Source organism: Rana temporaria, chromosome 5 (assembly GCF_905171775.1).
Source record: "Rana temporaria chromosome 5, aRanTem1.1, whole genome shotgun sequence".
Classification (NCBI taxonomy): domain Eukaryota; kingdom Metazoa; phylum Chordata; class Amphibia; order Anura; family Ranidae; genus Rana; species Rana temporaria.
The window spans coordinates 381,948,310-381,967,717 of record NC_053493.1 but is presented as its reverse complement, the minus strand read 5'-3'; the positions used below and the strand labels follow the sequence as shown (position 1 = coordinate 381,967,717).

At 43.6% G+C, this 19,408-nt stretch overlaps 1 protein-coding gene across 6 annotated transcripts in view; it reads left to right on the top strand.

The window, feature by feature from the left end:
* TRPS1 (transcriptional repressor GATA binding 1) overlaps positions 1 to 19,408 on the top strand; it is a 369,634-nt gene that overhangs the window by 132,430 nt on the left and 217,796 nt on the right. The window lies entirely within an intron of this gene.

Sequence of the window (19,408 nt, the reverse complement as noted above, 5' to 3'; positions counted from 1 at the left end):
CTTATCTTTTCTTTTTCCTTTCCTTTTCCTTTCTTTTTCTTTTTCCTTTTCCTTTATTTTTCCTTTTCCCTCTTCTTTTCATCGTCTTTTCCTTTTTGTTTTCTTGTTTTTTCTTTTCATTTCATTTCTATTCTTTTCTTTTTCTTATCCTTTCCTTATCCTTTCCTTATCCCTTTATTTTCCCTTTCCTTTTCCTTTCTTTTTCCTTTTCGCTTTTCTTTTCATCGTCTTTTCCTTTTTCTTTTCTTGTTTTTTCTTTTCATTTCTATTCTTTTCTTTTCCTTATTCGTTCCTTATGCTTTCATTTTCCTTTGCTTATCCTTTTCGTTTCCCTTTTCTTTTCATTGTCTTTTCCCTTTTTTTTCCTTATCCCTTTCTTTCCTTTTCCTTTCCTTTCCTTATCCTTTCCTTTTCCTTTTCCCTCTTCTTTTCATTGTCTTTTTCTTTTCTTTTCCTTATCCTTTCAATTCCTTTCCTTATCCTTTTCTTTTCATTATCTTTTTATTTTTTCTGTTGTTTTCCTTATCCTTTCCTTTTCCTTTTCTTTTCATTCTTTTTCTTTCTCTCTTTTTCTTTCTTTATTTTTTTCTTTCTTTGTCTTTTCCTTTTTCTTTATTTTTTTCTTTCTTTCTGTCTTTGTCTTTTCCTTTTTCTTTATTTCAGTTTCTGTACATTGTATTTTTGTATGTTGCCTTACTACAAGTTACTTTGTTTTGATTATCCCTGTTTATTCACACAACAAATAAACATGAATCATTGACAGGACCCTGAGGACCGGTTCACATTAGAAGCATTAGGTGCATTCCGTGCCCGTTTCCCGCAGCACGCTCAAAATGCACTGCCTTTGTGCTCTGATGCCAATGCCCCCTGCGACGCGCATTGGTATGGAGCTGTGATCGCTGTGTTATGGACAATGACAGTGGATCTTTACCATGTGACCAGCTGTGTCCAATCAGAACTGATCACAGTGAAAACCGGATTTGGCGATTATCAGCAATCCTCTCCTCATGCTGGCAGCGCAAGGGGAGCGACGATAACCTGCAAATCCACACACATGACATCTACACTGATAATAATGGCACTGATCATCAGTGCCCCGATGATCAGTGCAGCCCCAACAGTGTCCACAAGTGCTGCCAATCTGTGCCCACGAGTGCTGCCAATCATTGCTCATCAGTGCTGAAAATCTGCCCATCAGTGTCACCTATTAATGCCCATCAGTGCCACCTATCAGTGCCCATCAGTGTCAACTATCAATGCCTTTCAGTGGCACATAGTGCAGCCTCATCAGTGCCCATTGGTGCTGCCTCATCGGTGCCCATCAGTGCAGTCTCATCAGCGCACATCTGTGAAGGAGAAAAATTACTTTTTTAGAAAATGTTATAACAGGAACAAAGAAAAACCTTTTTTTTTTTTATGTTCGGTCTTTTGTCATTTGTTTAGCATAAGATACAAAAACAGTGCTTACCTATAGGTAAAAATCATGCATGAGAGTTTACACTTTAAAGTTGTATCAAAGTTGGAGTCAGTTAGTGTGAAAGGAGCCTAAAAATAAAAATAAAAAAGGTATTTATTTGGGTTGCACCTATACCGCTTTTTTAGGACCGATTACAAGTACCAATACTGTTCTTTCAAGTTCTTGCTGATACCGATTACCTTTTTTTTTTATCATGTAACAGTAGCACTGATAGGCACTGATGAGGCATGGACTGTGTCAGTAGTTTTTTTTTTATTTTCTTTTTATCTTACAATTTGTATATTTATTGTTGTTATGTTTTTTACAATGCTTGGCGTGGACAGTGTCAATTTTTGAAATCAACCCTGGGGGGTGCTTTGGTGAGATATCAGGGGTATCTCCCCTTTGAGACAGTGAAAGGGACTGAGGACACAGATTCCCCAGTCCTTTTCTCAGCAGCCTCAGCTGCACTGAAAATGAACAGAGGCTCCTCTCCATTCATAAACTGAAGCATTGTAATCACAGTTTACGATGCTCAGTTATGAATGGACAGAGTCAGTGATTACTGTGCATTCAGAAAAGGAAGGAGCCAGTAAGTGACAGATTTACCAGCTCCTTCCTCCGATCTCTATCCTGACAGATCTGGGACAGGGGAGAACGGAGGAGGACACAGAGGGGGAGCGGAGAAGGAGCTGAGGAGGACATGAAGGGTGAGCAAAGAAGGATCAGAGGAGGACATGGAGGGGGAGCGGAGAAGGACAAGAGGAGGACACGGAGGGGGAGCGGAGGAGGACATTAAGGGTGAGCAGAGAAGGAGCGGAGGATGACATGAAGGGTGAGCAGAGAAGGATTGGAGGAGGACACGGAGAGGGAGCAGAGGGGGAGAGGAGGAGGACATGAAGGGTGAGCAGAGAAGGATTGGAGGAGGACAAGGAGAGGGAGCAGAGTGGGAGAGGAGGAGGACATGGAAGAGGAGCGGAAAAGAACTGGAGAAGGACATGAAGGGGGAGCAGAGAAGGATCATAAGAGGACACGGAGGGGGAGCAGAGGAGGACATGAAGGGGGAGCAGAGAAGGACCGTAGGAGGACACGGAGGGGGAGCGGAGGAGGACCAGAGGAGGACATTAAGGGTGAGCAGAGAAGGAGCGGAGGAGGACATTAAGGGTGAGCAGAGAAGGAGCGGAGGAGGACATGAAGGGTGAGCAGAGAAGGATTGGAGGAGGACACGGAGAGGGAGCAGAGGGGGAGAGGAGGAGGACATGAAAGAGGAGAGGAAAAGAACTGTAGAAGGACATGAAGGGGGAGCAGAGAAGGATCGTAAGAGGACACGGAGGGGGAGCAGAGGAGGACATGAAGGGGGAGCAGAGAAGGACCGTAGGAGGACACGGAGGGGGAGCGGAGGAGGACATGAAGGGGGAGCAGAGAAGGACCGTAGGAGGACACAGAGGGGGAGAGGAGGAGGACCGTTGGGGGAGCAGAGAAGGACCGGAGGAGGACAAAAAGGGGGAACGGAGGAGGACATGGAGGGGGAGCGGAGGAGGACACAGAGGGGGAGCAGAGGAGGACACAGAGGGAGAGCAGAGAAAGACCGGAGGAGGACAAAAAGGGGGAACAGAGGAGGACATGGAGGGGGAGCGGAGGAGGACCGGAGGAGGACACAGAGGGGGAGCATAGGAGGACACGGAGGGAGAGCAGAGAAAGACCGGAGGAGGACAAAAAGGGGGAACAGAGGAGGACACGGAGGGGGAGCAGAGGGGGACTGGAGAAGGACATGGAGGAGGACACAGAGGACAGTCAGGGACGATCGGTGCAGCAGTGGGGGTCGTTGGAAGCACTGATCTCCCTGTATAGATTTTAATAAAAAAGCTGAAATGTTTTGCTTTTCATTTCTATTTTAAACAAAATGAATTTTTTGACAAGATGCAAGTTTACAATCACATTAACCTGTCAGTAGTCATACAGTTATAGCTGATCGATGTAAATCCTGTATATAATAATGAAAATAACTGCTGCAGAAAAAAAAAATCATGTCTCCTGCCCTGCCAGACAGCGTTGTTCTGTTTTCCAGAGCTGTGTAAATTTGTAGACTGGATAGACATAAACACAAATCCTTTGGCAGGTAAAACATTTCCCTTTCTATGTTCTTCATCTGTGTATTTAGCTTTAATTAACCTCTAAATATAATTTGAACGAATTTGGGATTTTTTTTTTGGAACGTAGAGGTTTGGAAAGAGAGGGGGGCGAGAAGAGAGCGAGAGACGGCAAATTGATATTTTGCACTTCAAAGCTAATGTTTAATATTTAGTCCTTGTAGTAAACAAACGAGGCCGCGCTCAACGTATACATCCCCAAAGAGCACGCCAGTTCCAGACGTCCCGTTCCTTTCACATAGATGGGAGGTGATTTAGAACTTGACCCTCCATGTGTGTGGCATTATGTGAGAGAAACAGGGGAACATACCAGAGTCTACATGACGGCTCACTGATAACAGCCAGATGTACAGGATACATAAAGGGGCCTTTCACTGCTTGCTATACCAAAATAAAAAGGCCTTATTGTCAAAGGAAAAACATGCCCCTCGCTCTGAATCCACACTAGGTAAAAAAAAAAAAAGACTGTGTGGCAGTTAAACGGGTCAAGGTTAACCTTGTACATGCACAAAGGTAAACAGTCATGGTGATAACCCAGTCCCAAGGCGTCCTGTAAGATCTGTCTAAAGTCATTCTCTCTTCTTTCTTTCTTTTTTTCTCCCCTTAAAACTCTGTTATTAATAGCAAAGTTTATGTTTCAATATGGATGGATTGGACACTTTTCCTCCGCCGTGCACTCAGAAATAAAACAGATGTGTGTGCTATCTCTGTTTGAACCGATCGAACTAGAAATAAAACAGCTGATGCTAGACTATACTGTCTGCCAAAGTTAGAGAGAGTATAAAAAAAAAATAGTCCAGCAAGATATTGTAGACAAAAAGGACCTTGCATGCAGCAGGCGGGAGATTATCTGGTCTGTATCTGCCTCCTTCCCAGACTAGAAACTTCAAGGGAAAAAAAATACAGGCGTAATATGAGCAGTCTGTGGGCCGAAAATGTTTGCACACCAACTACGGCACAATTACGTACAATTACACTACTAAGATCACCAGTCATTAATTGTTGAGAGTAGTGATTGATTGCTGAACAAATGGCTCCCTATAGTGTAAGCCAAAATGTTTGAATTTTTTGGATTTAACCACTCGTGGACATGTCAGTGGTGGCCGATCATAAAGGGCGCAGGGGTTCTGCCCCCTCTTATCAATGCGCCCAGCCCCTAATCTACATGCAGAGCAACGGTAGGGTGCCCACGTGTCCCTGATTGCCCAGGACTGTCCCGCAATTGACATGTCTGTCCTGGGTCCCGGGCACCTTCATTCTGGGACAATACAATGTCCTGGAATGAAATAGAGGACACAGCCACCCCCTACTAACTAATAGACATGTGCATTCGTTTTCGTCCGATTTTCAGGTATTTTGTTATCGTTTTAACAAACGTTAACGAAAGCACAGAAAATGAAAACTGAAAGATCCGACATAAACAAATGCTTTATTTTCGTTTTCGTTGCGGTCGAATGTGCCTAACCTTAACTCTATTAGTCCAATTTTATTCTACATAAAGAGAAAAGATTCCACATAGAGAGAAAAGATTCGACATTATAGAGACATGAAGAAGAGTCAACATAGAGAGAAAAGATTCGACATAGAGAGAAAAGATTCGACATAGAGAGACATGAAGATTCGACTCAGGCCCCGTACACACGACCGAGTTTCTCGGCAGAATTCAGCTAGAAACTCGATCGGAGCTGAATTCTGCCGAGAAACCCGGCCGTGTGTACACTTTCGGCCGAGGAAGCCGACGAGTTCCTCGTTGAGCCAAATAGAGAACATGTTCTCTATTTCCTCGTTGTTCAATGAGGAAAGTTGGCTTGCCGAGGTCCTCGGCGGCTTCACACAGAACTCGACGAGCAAAACGATGAGTTTTGCCCGTCGAGTTCCTCGGACGTGTGTACGGGGCCATAGAGAGACATGAAGATTCGACATAGAGAGACATGAAGATTCGACATAGAGAGACATAAGTGACATTTTTTTTTTTTTTTTAAGATTCTATCGAATCTTCTTTTTTTTTTCTTAGAACAGACACCATAAGCCTTCAATGACAGATTCGACCTTAATTTGGATTTTCGGACAAATGCATTTTTTTAACGAAAAACGAAATAAATAAAAACGATTTTCGGGAGTAACTAAAAAAATGTATTTTTCGGACGAAAACGAAATTACGAAACAAAATATTTCAGTGTGCACATGTCTACTAACTAATAACTACATTTCTGGAACTGGTTTCTAGGGCCGTCAGCTGCACTATTCCTCCCAGGCCTGGCACCTTGCAGCCAGTGACAATTTACTCTCAGACAGTGAGACCCGGAGCGAGGCCTGCGCCTAGTGCAGCACTGCTGTCCCCACCCACCTCGGCACCTCCTCCTTCTCCGGCACCCAGCGGTAAGCAGCAGGGACTGGTGTGATCTTCACTCTCGAGATAGTGACGCCACTTCTTTCCTTCTACGCACGCGGCTCATGCAGAGGGAGTGACAGTAGCACTGCATCTGGTGGCAGGCTATGGGTGGCAAGCGGCACTGCATCTGGTGGCAAGTGGCACATTCACCTGACAAACCGCGGCCAAATTCCCCATCAACCCCAAAAGTACATTTCCCCCCGCCCCCCCTCCTCTTTTTTTGGGGAAGGTGAGAGAGGGGTTGTCCCTGAATTGCAGTTTGGAAATGTGGTCACCCTAAGCGCTGGAGGCATGAATATCAATGTTTTTTTTTTTTTTTTTTTCTGTTTCAATATGTTTATTGAGTTTTTGGATAAACAAGAGATGCATAAACAAGCTCGTTGATCGCCCGCGCAGGGGCTAGAAATGTGTAAAAAATACCAAAGATCAATATTGTTCACAATTATCCTATGACATAGTGAAAATAGGGGATGGTATCAAAAAAGAGAAAACTGCACAAAATGCCATATCCCCAAAGTTTTTTTTTAAGCACATAGTTAGAGCCTGAGGCTCTAATTGGCTTAAAAAAGGGTGGGTTTGGAGCGCAGAGTACTGCGTCCCGTGCCCACCCACTTGTGTGACATTAGCGGATTAATATTCGCTAATGTCTTTCTGCTTCTCCTCTCAGGAGTCCTAAAACCTGATTGACTGGGAGTCCTAAGACCCGATTGCCTGGGAGTAGAAGCAACCGGGACTCAGGAGGAGATGCAAGGGGGAGGCTTCCAAAGCCGTGACCTGATGGGGTTGCGAGACAAGCAAGCAAAGTGGTGATCGATCGTGTGAAGGGGGTGAGTTGGGGTAGTGAGGGGGCCAAGTTTACGCCCCCCAAAACAAAATTGAGCACCGGCTTCCACTGGTACATATACTGTGGCAGGAGGGCCGCTCTGCGCCAGATCATGTACCTAGGCATCATCGCTCCCCCGGCCACTCATCTAGCCCGGAGGGCGCTAACCTGGAAGGAAGATCCAGGGGAAGATGTCAGCAATGACAGCACAGTGCTGGGGGGCTGGGGTAAGTCTCTCCTAATGTGCTAGTATGTGATGCATACTAGCACATTATAACATTACCTTGCAGGGTTTACTACTGCTTTAAGGTAAGAAGTGAAGGAACATCTCCCTAATGGGATACAGACACAAAAAAAAAACTTGACAGAGTTTTTAGATAGTTTATGTCCACATTAGGGTTTAGAATGTATTTTATTTAATAGAACGTCAATGGAACTCTATCTACTTATTGCAATCTAGTTATCATGAATGTTCTCCTAATCTTGACTGCCTGCTGGAGATCTATGAGCATATGGTGTATATATAGGCTCTGATATTACATGCAAAGGGTTTAAAAAAAAAATGTTTAACCAAATGTTCAGCTTGTCTCGTATATAGGCAACAGATGTTCTTGTAGAATAGGTGTGAAGAAAGCCCATGTAATGCGCAACGCAAGTAGAGTAATCCAAATGGTATTTAAGTGTGTTACATTTATGTAATCTGTCCTGGAATTCCTGCTTGAATTTATTTTTCTTTTGACAGATAACCTTGTTTCCTGTTTGTCAGTCGTACATGTGTGCCTTATTTTTTGGGTTTTATAGCTAGTGGTTTACTTGTCAAGTATCGTATATTACTTTTAGTGTTATTTCTCTTTAAGTAGTTTTTTTTTAGTGAGCCCTTCACAGGCAGTCAACTCCTTGGCTGGCCTGTGATAAATATAATTAGGTTTATTTATGTAGTATGACGGGTTTAAGGAAGGGGAAAGAGACAAAGATCCATCCATGCTCCTCAGGTTTATGGAGCTTATGACTTTAGGGTCAGAAATATCTGTCATCATTTTGATGGTTCCATTCATGGTATGACATAAATATCTCCCAACCTTCTGAGATGAGAACCATCTTTAGGCAATGGCACCCCCTTGTCACACCTTAATGCCGCGTACACACAACCATTTTTCATGACGAGAAAAATGCCATTTTTAAAGTTGGTTGTGAAAAAACGGTTGTGTGTCGACGAGAAAAATGGCTGAATTGTTTTTAGAACCTGCTCTATTTTTTCACGTCGTGAAAAACGGTTGTGTGTAGGCTTTAACGAGGGGGGAAAAAACACACATGCTCAGAAGCAAGTTAGGAGAGGGGTAAATTAGCATAAGCAGCCCAAAGGGTGGCGCCATTCGAATGGAACTTCCCCTTTATAGTGCCGTTGTACGTGTTATACGTCACCACGCTTTGCTCGAGCATTTTTTTTCACGAACATGTGTATGCAAGACAGGCTTGAGAGGAATCACGACAAATCACGTTGAGAAAAACTTTGTTTTTTTTTCATGACATGAATAATGGTCGTGTGTACGCCACACAATACATTGACCATTAAGATTGAAAGAGCAAGAGTATCCACTGAAACTCTTTATGATTTTTTTCCTCTTCAGATTACTGTATTTTTTTTTCTTAACAAAAATACTAAGGCCTCTTTCACACGGACGGACCGTTCAGGTCCGGCTGTCAGATTTTTAGGCCTTTAAGCCAGTGCATTGTTGGTTCACTTACCTTTTCCTTTGATTTCCCTTCTAAATTTAATTTTTTTCTTTGTCTGAATTTCTCACGTCCTGTTTTTCTTCAGTAAGCTTGCCCCCATCATCCGAGTCGGTCTGACTGGAGGTTAGTCAGTGTGCTCGCCCCCTCCCTTGGGACTACATCCCTTGTATGCTGACTAACCCCCAGACAAAATGGCTCGGATGATGCACAGCGTCTCTCCCCAGGGAGAGGGTGAGCACGCTGAGTAACCCCCAGCCAGAACGGCTCGGATACTGGGGGGCAAGCTTACTGAGGAGGAACAGGAAGTGAGAAATTCAGACAAACAAAAACAACATTTAGAAGGGATATTGAAGGAAAGGGTAAGTGAACCAACAATGCACTAGCTTAAAGGAACCTATTTAGAAAAAAAAAAAAGGACCTTTACAACCCCTTTAACCAGTAGAGAGCCGTTCTATAGGCGAAAGACGTCCACAGCGCGGCTCTCAACTGCCGGGTGGACGTCCCTGGACGTCCTTTTATGTGCATTCCCTGCGCGCGCCGCTGGGGGCGCGCAGCGGGGAAACACTGTTCCCGGCGCATCGCTGAGATGCCGATGCGCGTGCCTGGCGGCCGCGATGTCCGCCAAGTACCCGCGATCGGCGGTGACAGCAGGGACGTGGAGCTCTGTGTGTAAACACAGAGCTCCACGTCCTGTCAGGGAGAGAGGAGACCGATCTGTGTCTCTTGTACATAGGGACACAGCATCGGTCACCTCCCCCAGTCACCCCCCACAGTTAGAACACACCCAGGGAATACATTTAACCTCTTCCTCACCCCCTAGTGTTAACCCCTTCCCTGCCTTCCCTGTCACATTTATACAGTAATTAGTGCATTTGTATAGCACTGATCACTGTATAAATGTAAATGGTCCCAAAATTGTGTCAAAAGTGTCTGATATGTCCGCCGTAATATCGCAGGCCTGACAAAAAAAATCGCAGATCGCCGCCATTACTAGTAATAAAAAAAAAAAAAAAATCATAAATATATCCCCTATTTTGTAGGTGCTATACATTTTGCGCAAACCAATCAATATACGCTTATTGCGATTTTTTTTTAACAAAAATATGTAGAAGAATACGTATTGGCCTAAACTGAGGAAAAAATATAAGAAAGAAAAAAAAATGGGATATTATTATAACAAAAAGTAAAAAATAGTGTGTTTTTTTTGTTCTGTCTTTTTTTGTTTATAGCGCAAAAAATAAAAATCGCAGAGATGATCAAATACCACCAAAGAAAGCTCTATTTGTGGGAAAAAATTTATATAAATATAATTTGGGTACAGTGTTGTATGACCGCGCAATTGTCATTCAAAATGCGTCAGCGCTGAAAATTGGTCTGGGCAGGAAGGGGGTTCAAGTGCCCAGTAATGACGTGGTTAAGTCAGTAATGGTAGACGATCAGCAGTAGGGAGTCTACAGTCCATAAAAGTGACTAATCTTTGCCCTCCACTTGCCTTTCTACGGACTCAGCTTCTTCAGTGCAGGTCCTCACTGTAGAACGTTGGAGAGGTCATAACATTGTTTCTACACAATCAGGTTCCCCTGTGTAACAGCCAGCTGAACAACCCGCAAACTTCTATACCACAAACTATATTTGTTTACTGCAAGTGTTTGAAAATGAACTATTTTTAAAATAATTAATGATCACGGTTCTCACATCTCCTTTAAGGTTTCAAATGCTGTTTGACATTTAATTCTGGCACACTAGCTTGTACCGTTTGCCTGGCTTTTTAATTAATACTGAGAATCTTACCAAACAGTCTCAGTTATCTGTCTCTTATGTGATGTTGCTGTTTATACTCCCAACTTCCCTTTAATTGTATGTGTTTTGATGTGGTTAGAACATTTAAAGTGGAACTTCTCTTTTGTTAGAGAAAAAAAAAAATCTTTACCAGGCCAAACATATAGATAGCAAGGAATTTTGATTCACGACAGAGTTTTGCCTCTTGTATATTTGTTGAAACTGGTTCATGCAACCCATTTATATCTTCTGTGTCTTTCCGAAGAAGTGGCTCTTTGGTTCATGAAATGTATTTATACCTTCTGCTTCCGCCTGAAGACGTTTATTGTCAATATTTCCATCACACACATTCCTGGAATAGGCTAAAAAAGTAGAGGGTACTACAGCAATCAGCAGCTGGAGACTGGAGACCTAATGCACATATTTTCCAGCACATCACGGATCATCAAGTGTCAGACTAAAGAAGTGGGCTTTTGGTTCATGAAATGCATTTATACCTTCTGCCATCCTGAAACAGTGTACCTTTGGTTCATGAAATGCATTTATACCTTCTTCCTCCTGAAGGAAGGGTATTGTCAATATTCCCATCGCACAAATTCCTGGAATGGGTTCAAAAAGTAGCAGGTGCTGCAGCAACTACCAGCTGGAGACTGGAGACATTATAGATCAATGCACATATTTGCCAGCACATCACGGATTAGCAAGTGTCATCGAAGCTTTGGACGATATTTGATGATCCGTGGTCTCCTGAAGACGTGGACCTTTCGTTTATTAAATGCATTTATTAATTCTGAGTCCTCCTGAAGAAGTGGACGTTTGGTTCATAAAACTCATACCTTCTGCCATCCTGAAACATTGGACCTTTGGTTCATGAAATTAATTTATACCCTCTGCATCCTTCTGAAGAAGTGGACCTTTGGTTCATGAAAATTGTTTATACCTTCCGCTGACCTGATGAAGTGAACCTTTGGTTACTTCAAATGGATTTATACCTTCTGTGTCCTCCTGAAGAAGTGAACTGTTGGTTTGTACAATGGGTTTAAACCTTTCGTGTCGTCCTGAGGAACTGGACCCTTGGTTCATAAAATTCTTCTGTTCCTTCTGCATCTTCTGCAGAATTTGACTTTTGATCCACAAAGAGCATTCATACCTTCTGCATCCTCCTGAAGAAGTGGACCTTTGGTTCATGCTATACATTTGTGTTTATACATTCTGTGTCCTCCTGAGGAAGTGGACCTTTGGTTCATAAAACTCATACCTACTGCCATCCTGAAACAGTGGACCTTTGGTGCATGAAACGTGTTTATACCTTTCGCTGACCTGATGAAGTGAACCTTTGGTTCCTTCAAATGTATTTATACCTTCCATGTCCTCCTGAAGAAGTGAACCTTGGGTTTAAAACATCCATGCCGTCCTGAGGAACTGGACATTTTGTTCATGAAATTCTTCTATACCTTCTGGGTCTTCTGCAGAATTGGACTTTTGGTCCATGAAGTGCATTCATACCTTCTGCATCCTCCTGAAGAAGTGGACCTTTGGTTCATGCTATGAATTTACACCTTCTACATCCTCCTGAAGAAGTGGACCTTTGGTTCATGGTATGCATTTACACCTTCTACGTTCTCCTGAAGAAGTGGACCTTTGATTTATAAAACACTTTTATACCTCCCACGTTTTTCTGAAGAAGTGGATCTTTAGGGACCTTTGAATCATGAAACGCGTTTATACCTTCACGTCTCCTGAAGTGAACCTTGAACCAGACCTCTTAAAAACTCATCTAATTCAGAACCCGCTTGAATCCTCACGGGGTTGGGACCCCCGTGACATAGAGGGCTACCTTTATAATCCTTTATAATGCTGCGTGAGGACAGGGTATTCTCCATCTGCACTCATGCAAGGTTGTGTATTGCTACCCCACAGGGTTACCACAACCTTAGAAGATGTAAGTCATTTTCTTTTTCATCCTATTGATAAATGTTTGGAGGTAAATACTATATTTGAGTCATTTACTATCCTGTAAGGACTTTCCCACCTCTTTCTTTTTTTTTTTTTGGGTGGACACCCCAAGTCACCATGTGGGTCTTTATCCAGCCTCTTGCAGCTGAACACCTCGGACCTCCATACACCACCACATCCCAAATCCTATAATGCAGCTCTGTCTTTAAATAAACAAACTGCTGAACTATAAAATAAACGTGTCACTTGCCTGGCTGTCCAGTGTGGCAGATGTTTGTGAATCACAACACTGGCTGTACAGAATTACAAATCCCTCTAAAGGTTAAACAGTAATTATATACGCATGTGAACTATGAGTTTAGCTGCTTGTATTTTAAATACAAAAGATAAGTTCTGATTAGCAGTAATATCCTGTTACATTCTTTTATCATGTAGAGTGGAGCTACACTTTATTTATATCTATTTGGTGTCTGTTCTCAGGGCTGTTCAGCATTCTAGTAGTTTGTCAAAGACATAATGTCATGTATTATCAATTCAAATAGAGGCAGACGCTAGGACGAGTGGGATTTGAAATTATTTGCAATGACTGTTTTGGCCCAGAATTACACACCTCTTTGAAAGCAGATTTGTGGACAAGGTTTTATTAGATAAATGTCAGTACCAAACATTAGCCTCAGCTGCTCGACCGCACAGTACTGATACCTCGATTTAATTCAGGCGGATTTTAGAGGATTCATAGCGGCTGTTTTACCAGCTGAGAAATTGTTTTTTGATATATTTTTTCCAGATATAATATAGTATTCCGTTTTCATTTCCTAAAGTCCTCATTTTCATTTTAACCTATATGTGTAACATAATTGGTGCGTGATTTTACTTTATTTTTCAGAAACGAGTCCAGCACCCGAGAGGAGTTTTTATTTTTTTTACGTTTTTTTTTAAGTTTTAGTTTTAAGTAGGGTAACTGGGAAGGGTTAGACCTCTTGTCAGGTTTTTGTTGCAGTTTGTGTCTCACCGGTTGAACTCAAGGGGAGTTGTGAAATTTGAGGATGAATTGAGCCATAGCAATTGTATCTACAGTGATCGTTGAAGACATATTTCAAAGCTTCTGCACTGCTTGTTACATAAAAAAACTACATAGTTGGTAAGGTTGAGTAAAGACAACAGTTCATCTAATTCAACCTGTGTTGGCATGTGTGCATGTAGAAAATAATTTCCCATATCCCCGTATATTGTTTTTGCTAAGATGCACGTCCAAGTCTTTCTAAACTATCCATACTTCCTGCTGACACCACAGATTGTGGAAGAGAATTCCACATCCTTACCACCCTGAGAGTGAAAAACCCCCTACACAGCTTAAAGTGTTTGTTGTTAACCTAAAAAAAAAAGCATGTTATACATCACATTGTTTGTGCTGTGTCATTTGGCCCCCTGTAACACCTGAAATGCCTAACTGATCCTGCCTGGTTCTGCCCTCCCCTTTGTAAACTGACCACGGTATATCAAGGCTGCTGAGCTCTGACACTGTGGTCAGTTTACGTGCCTGTGTCATCCACTCTCTCCTCTGTCTTCCTCTGTGCTCTCCTCCTTCCTCTCCCCCCTCCCCTCCCTGCCTGTCAGCTCTGTGTCCATGCCAGCCTCCCTACCCTCTTGCTACTGAAATTAGGATTAAATTACCACTATCCTCTAGGTTTATTCATGTAATGTGCCCCTGTGTCTGTGCCTTATAATAAAATGCAGCTATATACCTGTTTCAGAGTGCCGATCAGTGCTCACTTGACCCACCAACTTTCTACCTCCTCTCCTCCTCCCCTCCTGACTAACAGCAGGGGATCCTTGCCCCCCGTCTGCTGCAGGCCCTCCCATCTTCACCCGTCTTGCTTCCCGGTTCGCAGACTCCGGCTCTGTGACTGGCTGTAGCCACAATGACATCACTTCCGCGTGTTTATGGCACAGGTGTTTGTTTCTTCAGAGCGCATGTGCCAGTGATCTCACTGGCTGCATGTAATGTAAATATCTACTAAAAGGTGCACGTTTAGGAGATATTTACACTACCTATAGGTAAGCCTTATTATAGGCTTATCTATAGCTAAAAGCGAGACATGGAAGTTTACTTCCACTTTACCAGGGGCACAGACAGTCATAAAAACTTACAGGGGCTCTAATCCCTCTCCACATAATCCAAAGCTAAAAAAAAAAAAACTTTAATTTAGTTATACTTTAAAGGGGTGTTCCAGGCTTTTTTCATGTTTATTAAAAGTCAGCAGCTACAAAAAGTGTAGCTGCTGGCTTTTAATAAACATACACTCACCTGTTCCTCGGTCCAGCAACGTGCCGCTGGGGGCTTTGTTCCGGTCCTCCCCTTCCACTGCAACTATGGGCACCCAGCCGTGACAGCTTTCGGCTTCACGGCCGGGCACCCACTGCGCATGCGCCAACAGCGCAGCGCTCCCTGAATGGACAGGCGATCGCCTGGAACCGGTCACGTGTCCCAGGTAATTGCCAACAGGGAGGGGCCACTAAAAGGCGATATGACGTATCGCCTTAGTGGTCCCTGGGCAGAAGGAGGAAGTGGAACAGGAAGTCCCACTCCTCCTGAGGCCCCCACTCCCCCCCCTCCCCCCCTCCCCAAGAAAATTACATGCCAAATGTGGCATGTAAGAGGCGAGGAGTGGATTAAGCGGAAATTCCACTTTTAGGTGGAACTCCGCTTTAAAGATCTGTATTTCATTTAGTATATCATAAAGTTATGGAACACACATAGCAGATGGACACAGCATATGGTTATTATTTCATGATGTAATACAAGGTTATAAGATATACAATTACAGAAAATTGGGGTAATCCATATTAACAAATATTTTAACAGATAATGACTTAAAGGATAAGTCCACGCAAACTGTTATTTCAGTTTTGGATAGGCTGTAGCAGTTAGCATAACTCAGTTAAATTTGTATCTCCTGTGAATTTTAGTGAAAAGATCTGCCACTGGAGAAATAAAGAATTTGGTAGACAAATATGTGCGGAACTGGGAGCCCAGGAGCAGCTCAGATCTCTCTGCTTCCCGTTCCCAGCAGCAGGATTGCCAACTGTCAGTAAATTAGACTGCATGTCCGTAATAGACATTTATGGACAGATGTAAAAATCATGGATTTTACAAACTGTCCATGAATTTACTGACAGTTGGCAACCCTGTCCAGCAGTCACTCAGCAGCACAGCTCATCTTACTGTCCCTTCCAGTAGTGACTCCACAGCTCATCTTACTGTCCCTTCCAGTAGTGACTCCACAGCTCATCTTACTGTCCCTTCCAGTAGTAACCTAGCAGCTCAGCTCATCTTACTGTCCCTTCCAGTAGTGACTCCACAGATCATCTTACTGTCCCTTCCAGTAGTGACTCCACAGCTCATCTTACTGTCCCTTCCAGTAGTGACTCCACAGCTCATCTTACTGTCCCTTCCAGTAGTAACCTAGCAGCTCAGCTCATCTTACTGTCCCTTCCAGTAGTGACTCTACAGATCATCTTACTGTCCCTTCCAGTAGTGACTCCACAGATCATCTTACTGTCCCTTCCAGTAGTGACTCCACAGCTCATCTTACTGTCCCTTCCAGTAGTGACTCCACAGATCATCTTACTGCCCCTTCCAGTAGTGACTCTGCAGCTCATCTTACTGTCCCTTCCAGTACTGACTCCACAGATCATCTTACTGCCCCTTCCAGTAGTGACTCTGCAGCTCATCTTACTGCCCCTTCCAGTAGTGACTCTGCAGCTCATCTTACTGACCCTTCCAGTAGTGACTCTGCAGCTCATCTTACTGCCCCTTCCAGTAGTGACTCCACAGATCATCTTACTGCCCCTTCCAGTAGTGACTCTGCAGCTCAGCTCATCTTACTGTCCCTTCCAGTAGTGACCTAGCAGCTCAGCTCATCTTACTGCCCCTTCCAGTAGTGACCTAGCAGCTCAGCTCATCTTACTGTCCCTTCCAGTAGTGACTCCACAGCTCATCTTACTGTCCCTTCCAGTAGTGACTCCACAGATCATCTTACTGCCCCTTCCAGTAGTGACCTAGCAGCTCAGCTCATCTTACTGTCCATTCCAGTAGTGACTCTGCAGCTCAGCTCATCTTACTGTCCCTTCCAGTAGTGACTCCACAGATCATCTTACTGCCCCTTCCAGTAGTGACTCTGCAGCTCAGCTCATCTTACTGCCCCTTCCAGTAGTGACCTAGCAGCTCAGCTCATCTTACTGTCCATTCCAGTAGTGACTCTGCAGCTCAGCTCATCTTACTGCCCCTTCCAGTAGTGACTCCACAGATCATCTTACTGCCCCTTCCAGTAGTGACTCCACAGATCATCTTACTGCCCCTTCCAGTAGTGACTCTGCAGCTCAGCTCATCTTACTGTCCCTTCCAGTAGTGACTCAGCAGCTCATCTTACTGTCCCTTCCAGTAGTTACTCTGCTGCTCAGCTCATCTTACTGTCCCTTTCAGTAGTGACCCAGCATCTCAGCTCATCTTACTGTGCCCCCCCCCCATTAGTGTCTCTGCAGCTCAGCTCACTCAGCTCCCCCATTCTAGTCTTCCTGCCTTCTAATTTCTAATATACACGTATACTAGGAGCTCTGGTAGGGGGATTAGGGTGAGTGAAAGTAGAACTATGGGCAAAACTTTTTTTTTTTTTTTTGGATAGAGTAAGGGAAGGATTTACCTTCACTTCCTGTCCCATAGTCAAAACAGGAAGTGAGAGGAATAAACAAATAAGGGAATTCCTTGGGGCACCGGGGTCACCAGAACTAGTGTCCGCATTGCAAGATTCCCCCTTTAATACATTTCTGAGGACAACCCAAAATTTTTAATTTTCTTTTACTTTCACTTTCGATGATAACGGTAAACAGGACAAATAGAGAGGGTGAATCTCCCTAATGGACACACAGGCAGCAATAAAAAAATCTAATAGGGGTCATAATCCATCTCCACTCTATCCAATACTAAAAAAAAAAAAAAAGTTTTTCCTTTAGTTTACTTTAAAGTAGTTGTAAAGCCTTAATGGTTTTCACCTTAATGCATGGAAAAAAACCTTCAGTGCTGCAACTTCCCCCAGACCCCCCCCCCCTTTTTCCTACCTGAGCCGATCCGATCCAGCAATGTGCACAAGCACAGCAGCTCCTCCCACTGCTGTCAATCAAAAGCTGTGACACAGAAGTGGTGGGCTGGAGCTGAGTCCAGCTGTCTGTGTCAGTGGATGCAGCAGTGGGATTTAGGAGGACGTCTGCATGGGTGCCCCACGGAAAACGGCTTTCCGTGGGGGCACCCAATGAAGAGGAGAGTCCTGGAATGCTGGCGGGGGACCCCAGAAAAACAATGGAACATAGCAGGTAAGTATAGGCATGTTTGTTATTTTTATAAAAAGAAAATTAAAGGTTTAGTATCACTTTAAGCTGTTGAGGACTTTAGTGCTTCTGCTGTGGTCTTTGAGAATGAATTACTCCACAACACCTGCAGCTACAGAGGTCAGTGAATTCTTGTTTTAAAGCTCACTTGCTGCTTGTTAGGAATATGGATGGCAGTAGTTTGGCCACTTGTTTATTTCAAATTTAACCTGGCATGAGAGAAATGCAGGGGTTTGTCACTACTGACCTTCTCAAAATAAATATTGCTTGGCCATCTTACTGACCCTCTTGCTTCAGGCTTTAAAGAAACCTAATAATTATTTGTATCTTATAGGTACGAGAATCTGATAATATAGTCAGTAATGTCGTTCTACCGCTACCCTGGCAGAGAAAGCTTCTGTTAATGTTCTGTCATGTAGAACAGATGATTTGTATGGTTGTTGCTTATTAAAGCGGGGATTCACCCTATCAACGAAATTTTTTTTTTTTTTTCCTTTTACCATAAAATCAGGCATTGTAGCGCGAGCTACAGTATGCCTGTCCCAAATTTTTTACCCCCGTACTCACCTTGTACGCGTAGATCGAAGATACCGGGGAATGGGCGTGCCTATGGAGACGGAGGATGATTGACGGCCGGCTCTGGCGCGTCACGCTTCTCCGGAAATAGCCGAAATAGGCTTGGCTCTTCACGACGCGTGCGCATAGCCTGTGCGCAGGCGCCGTGAAGAGCCGAGACCTACTCCGGCTGTCTTCGGGGAGAGTGACGTGCCAGGGCCGGCCGTCAATCATCCTCCCTCTCCATAGGCACGCCCATTCCCCGCGGGAGCCGAAATCTACGATCTCCGATTACAAGGTGAGTCCGGGGTTAAAAAAATCGGGACAGGCATACTGTAGCTCGCGCTACAATGCCTGTCTCGATGGTAAAATCGTGTCGGGGGGGGTGAACTACCGCTTTAAATGTGGCTGGTGTAAAATAAACCTGTCACAGTGCATTCTGCCCCAAGTCTTTGCAGCAGACTCTGACCATGCACCCTGGATGCTGTATTGCATCGGTTGCTTTTTTCTTTTTTTTTACTTCTTTACTTTTACACATATCAAATCATTAAAAATTCACAGCTGGGATTTTCACAGCAGTTTTGTGCTGGAGGCCCAGAGGAGGCTGGCAATGATGAGTCCGTAAATTGTAAGTAGACTCTTAAGAATAATGGATGTATTTAATCATTAGAAGCACTTAAGGCGCTGCGCTCTGGTATTTTTCTAAAAGAAGACGAAAAGCAAAACTAAAATAAGGGACATTGAAAACAAATATTGCCACTGATACAGACAAGTTAGATAATACGCGAAGAGAGCGTAAAAGCAGGAATACATTCACCCATAATCTCTAATTATTGTTATTGCTATTATTTTTTTATAAAGGGGGATCAGCTTAAAGTACATTCTGTACAGGTTATAATTTGTGCATATCTGTAAAAAGAATTATATATATATATATATATATATATATATATATATATATATATATATATATATATATATATTTATGCATAACCACAGTGGCAGCCAATGGATTTTTTTTGGGGGGTGGCAAACAGTATGCCAACCCCCCCGGGTTGGTCGGTAGCACTTACCCCATCGGTGGCGGCTTTCCCTGCTTGGCGGCCTCCCACTCTCCTGCTGTTCTCCTGCGGCCTCCCCATCTCCGGGTTATCATGGTGGTGGCGGTTTTCTGTTTC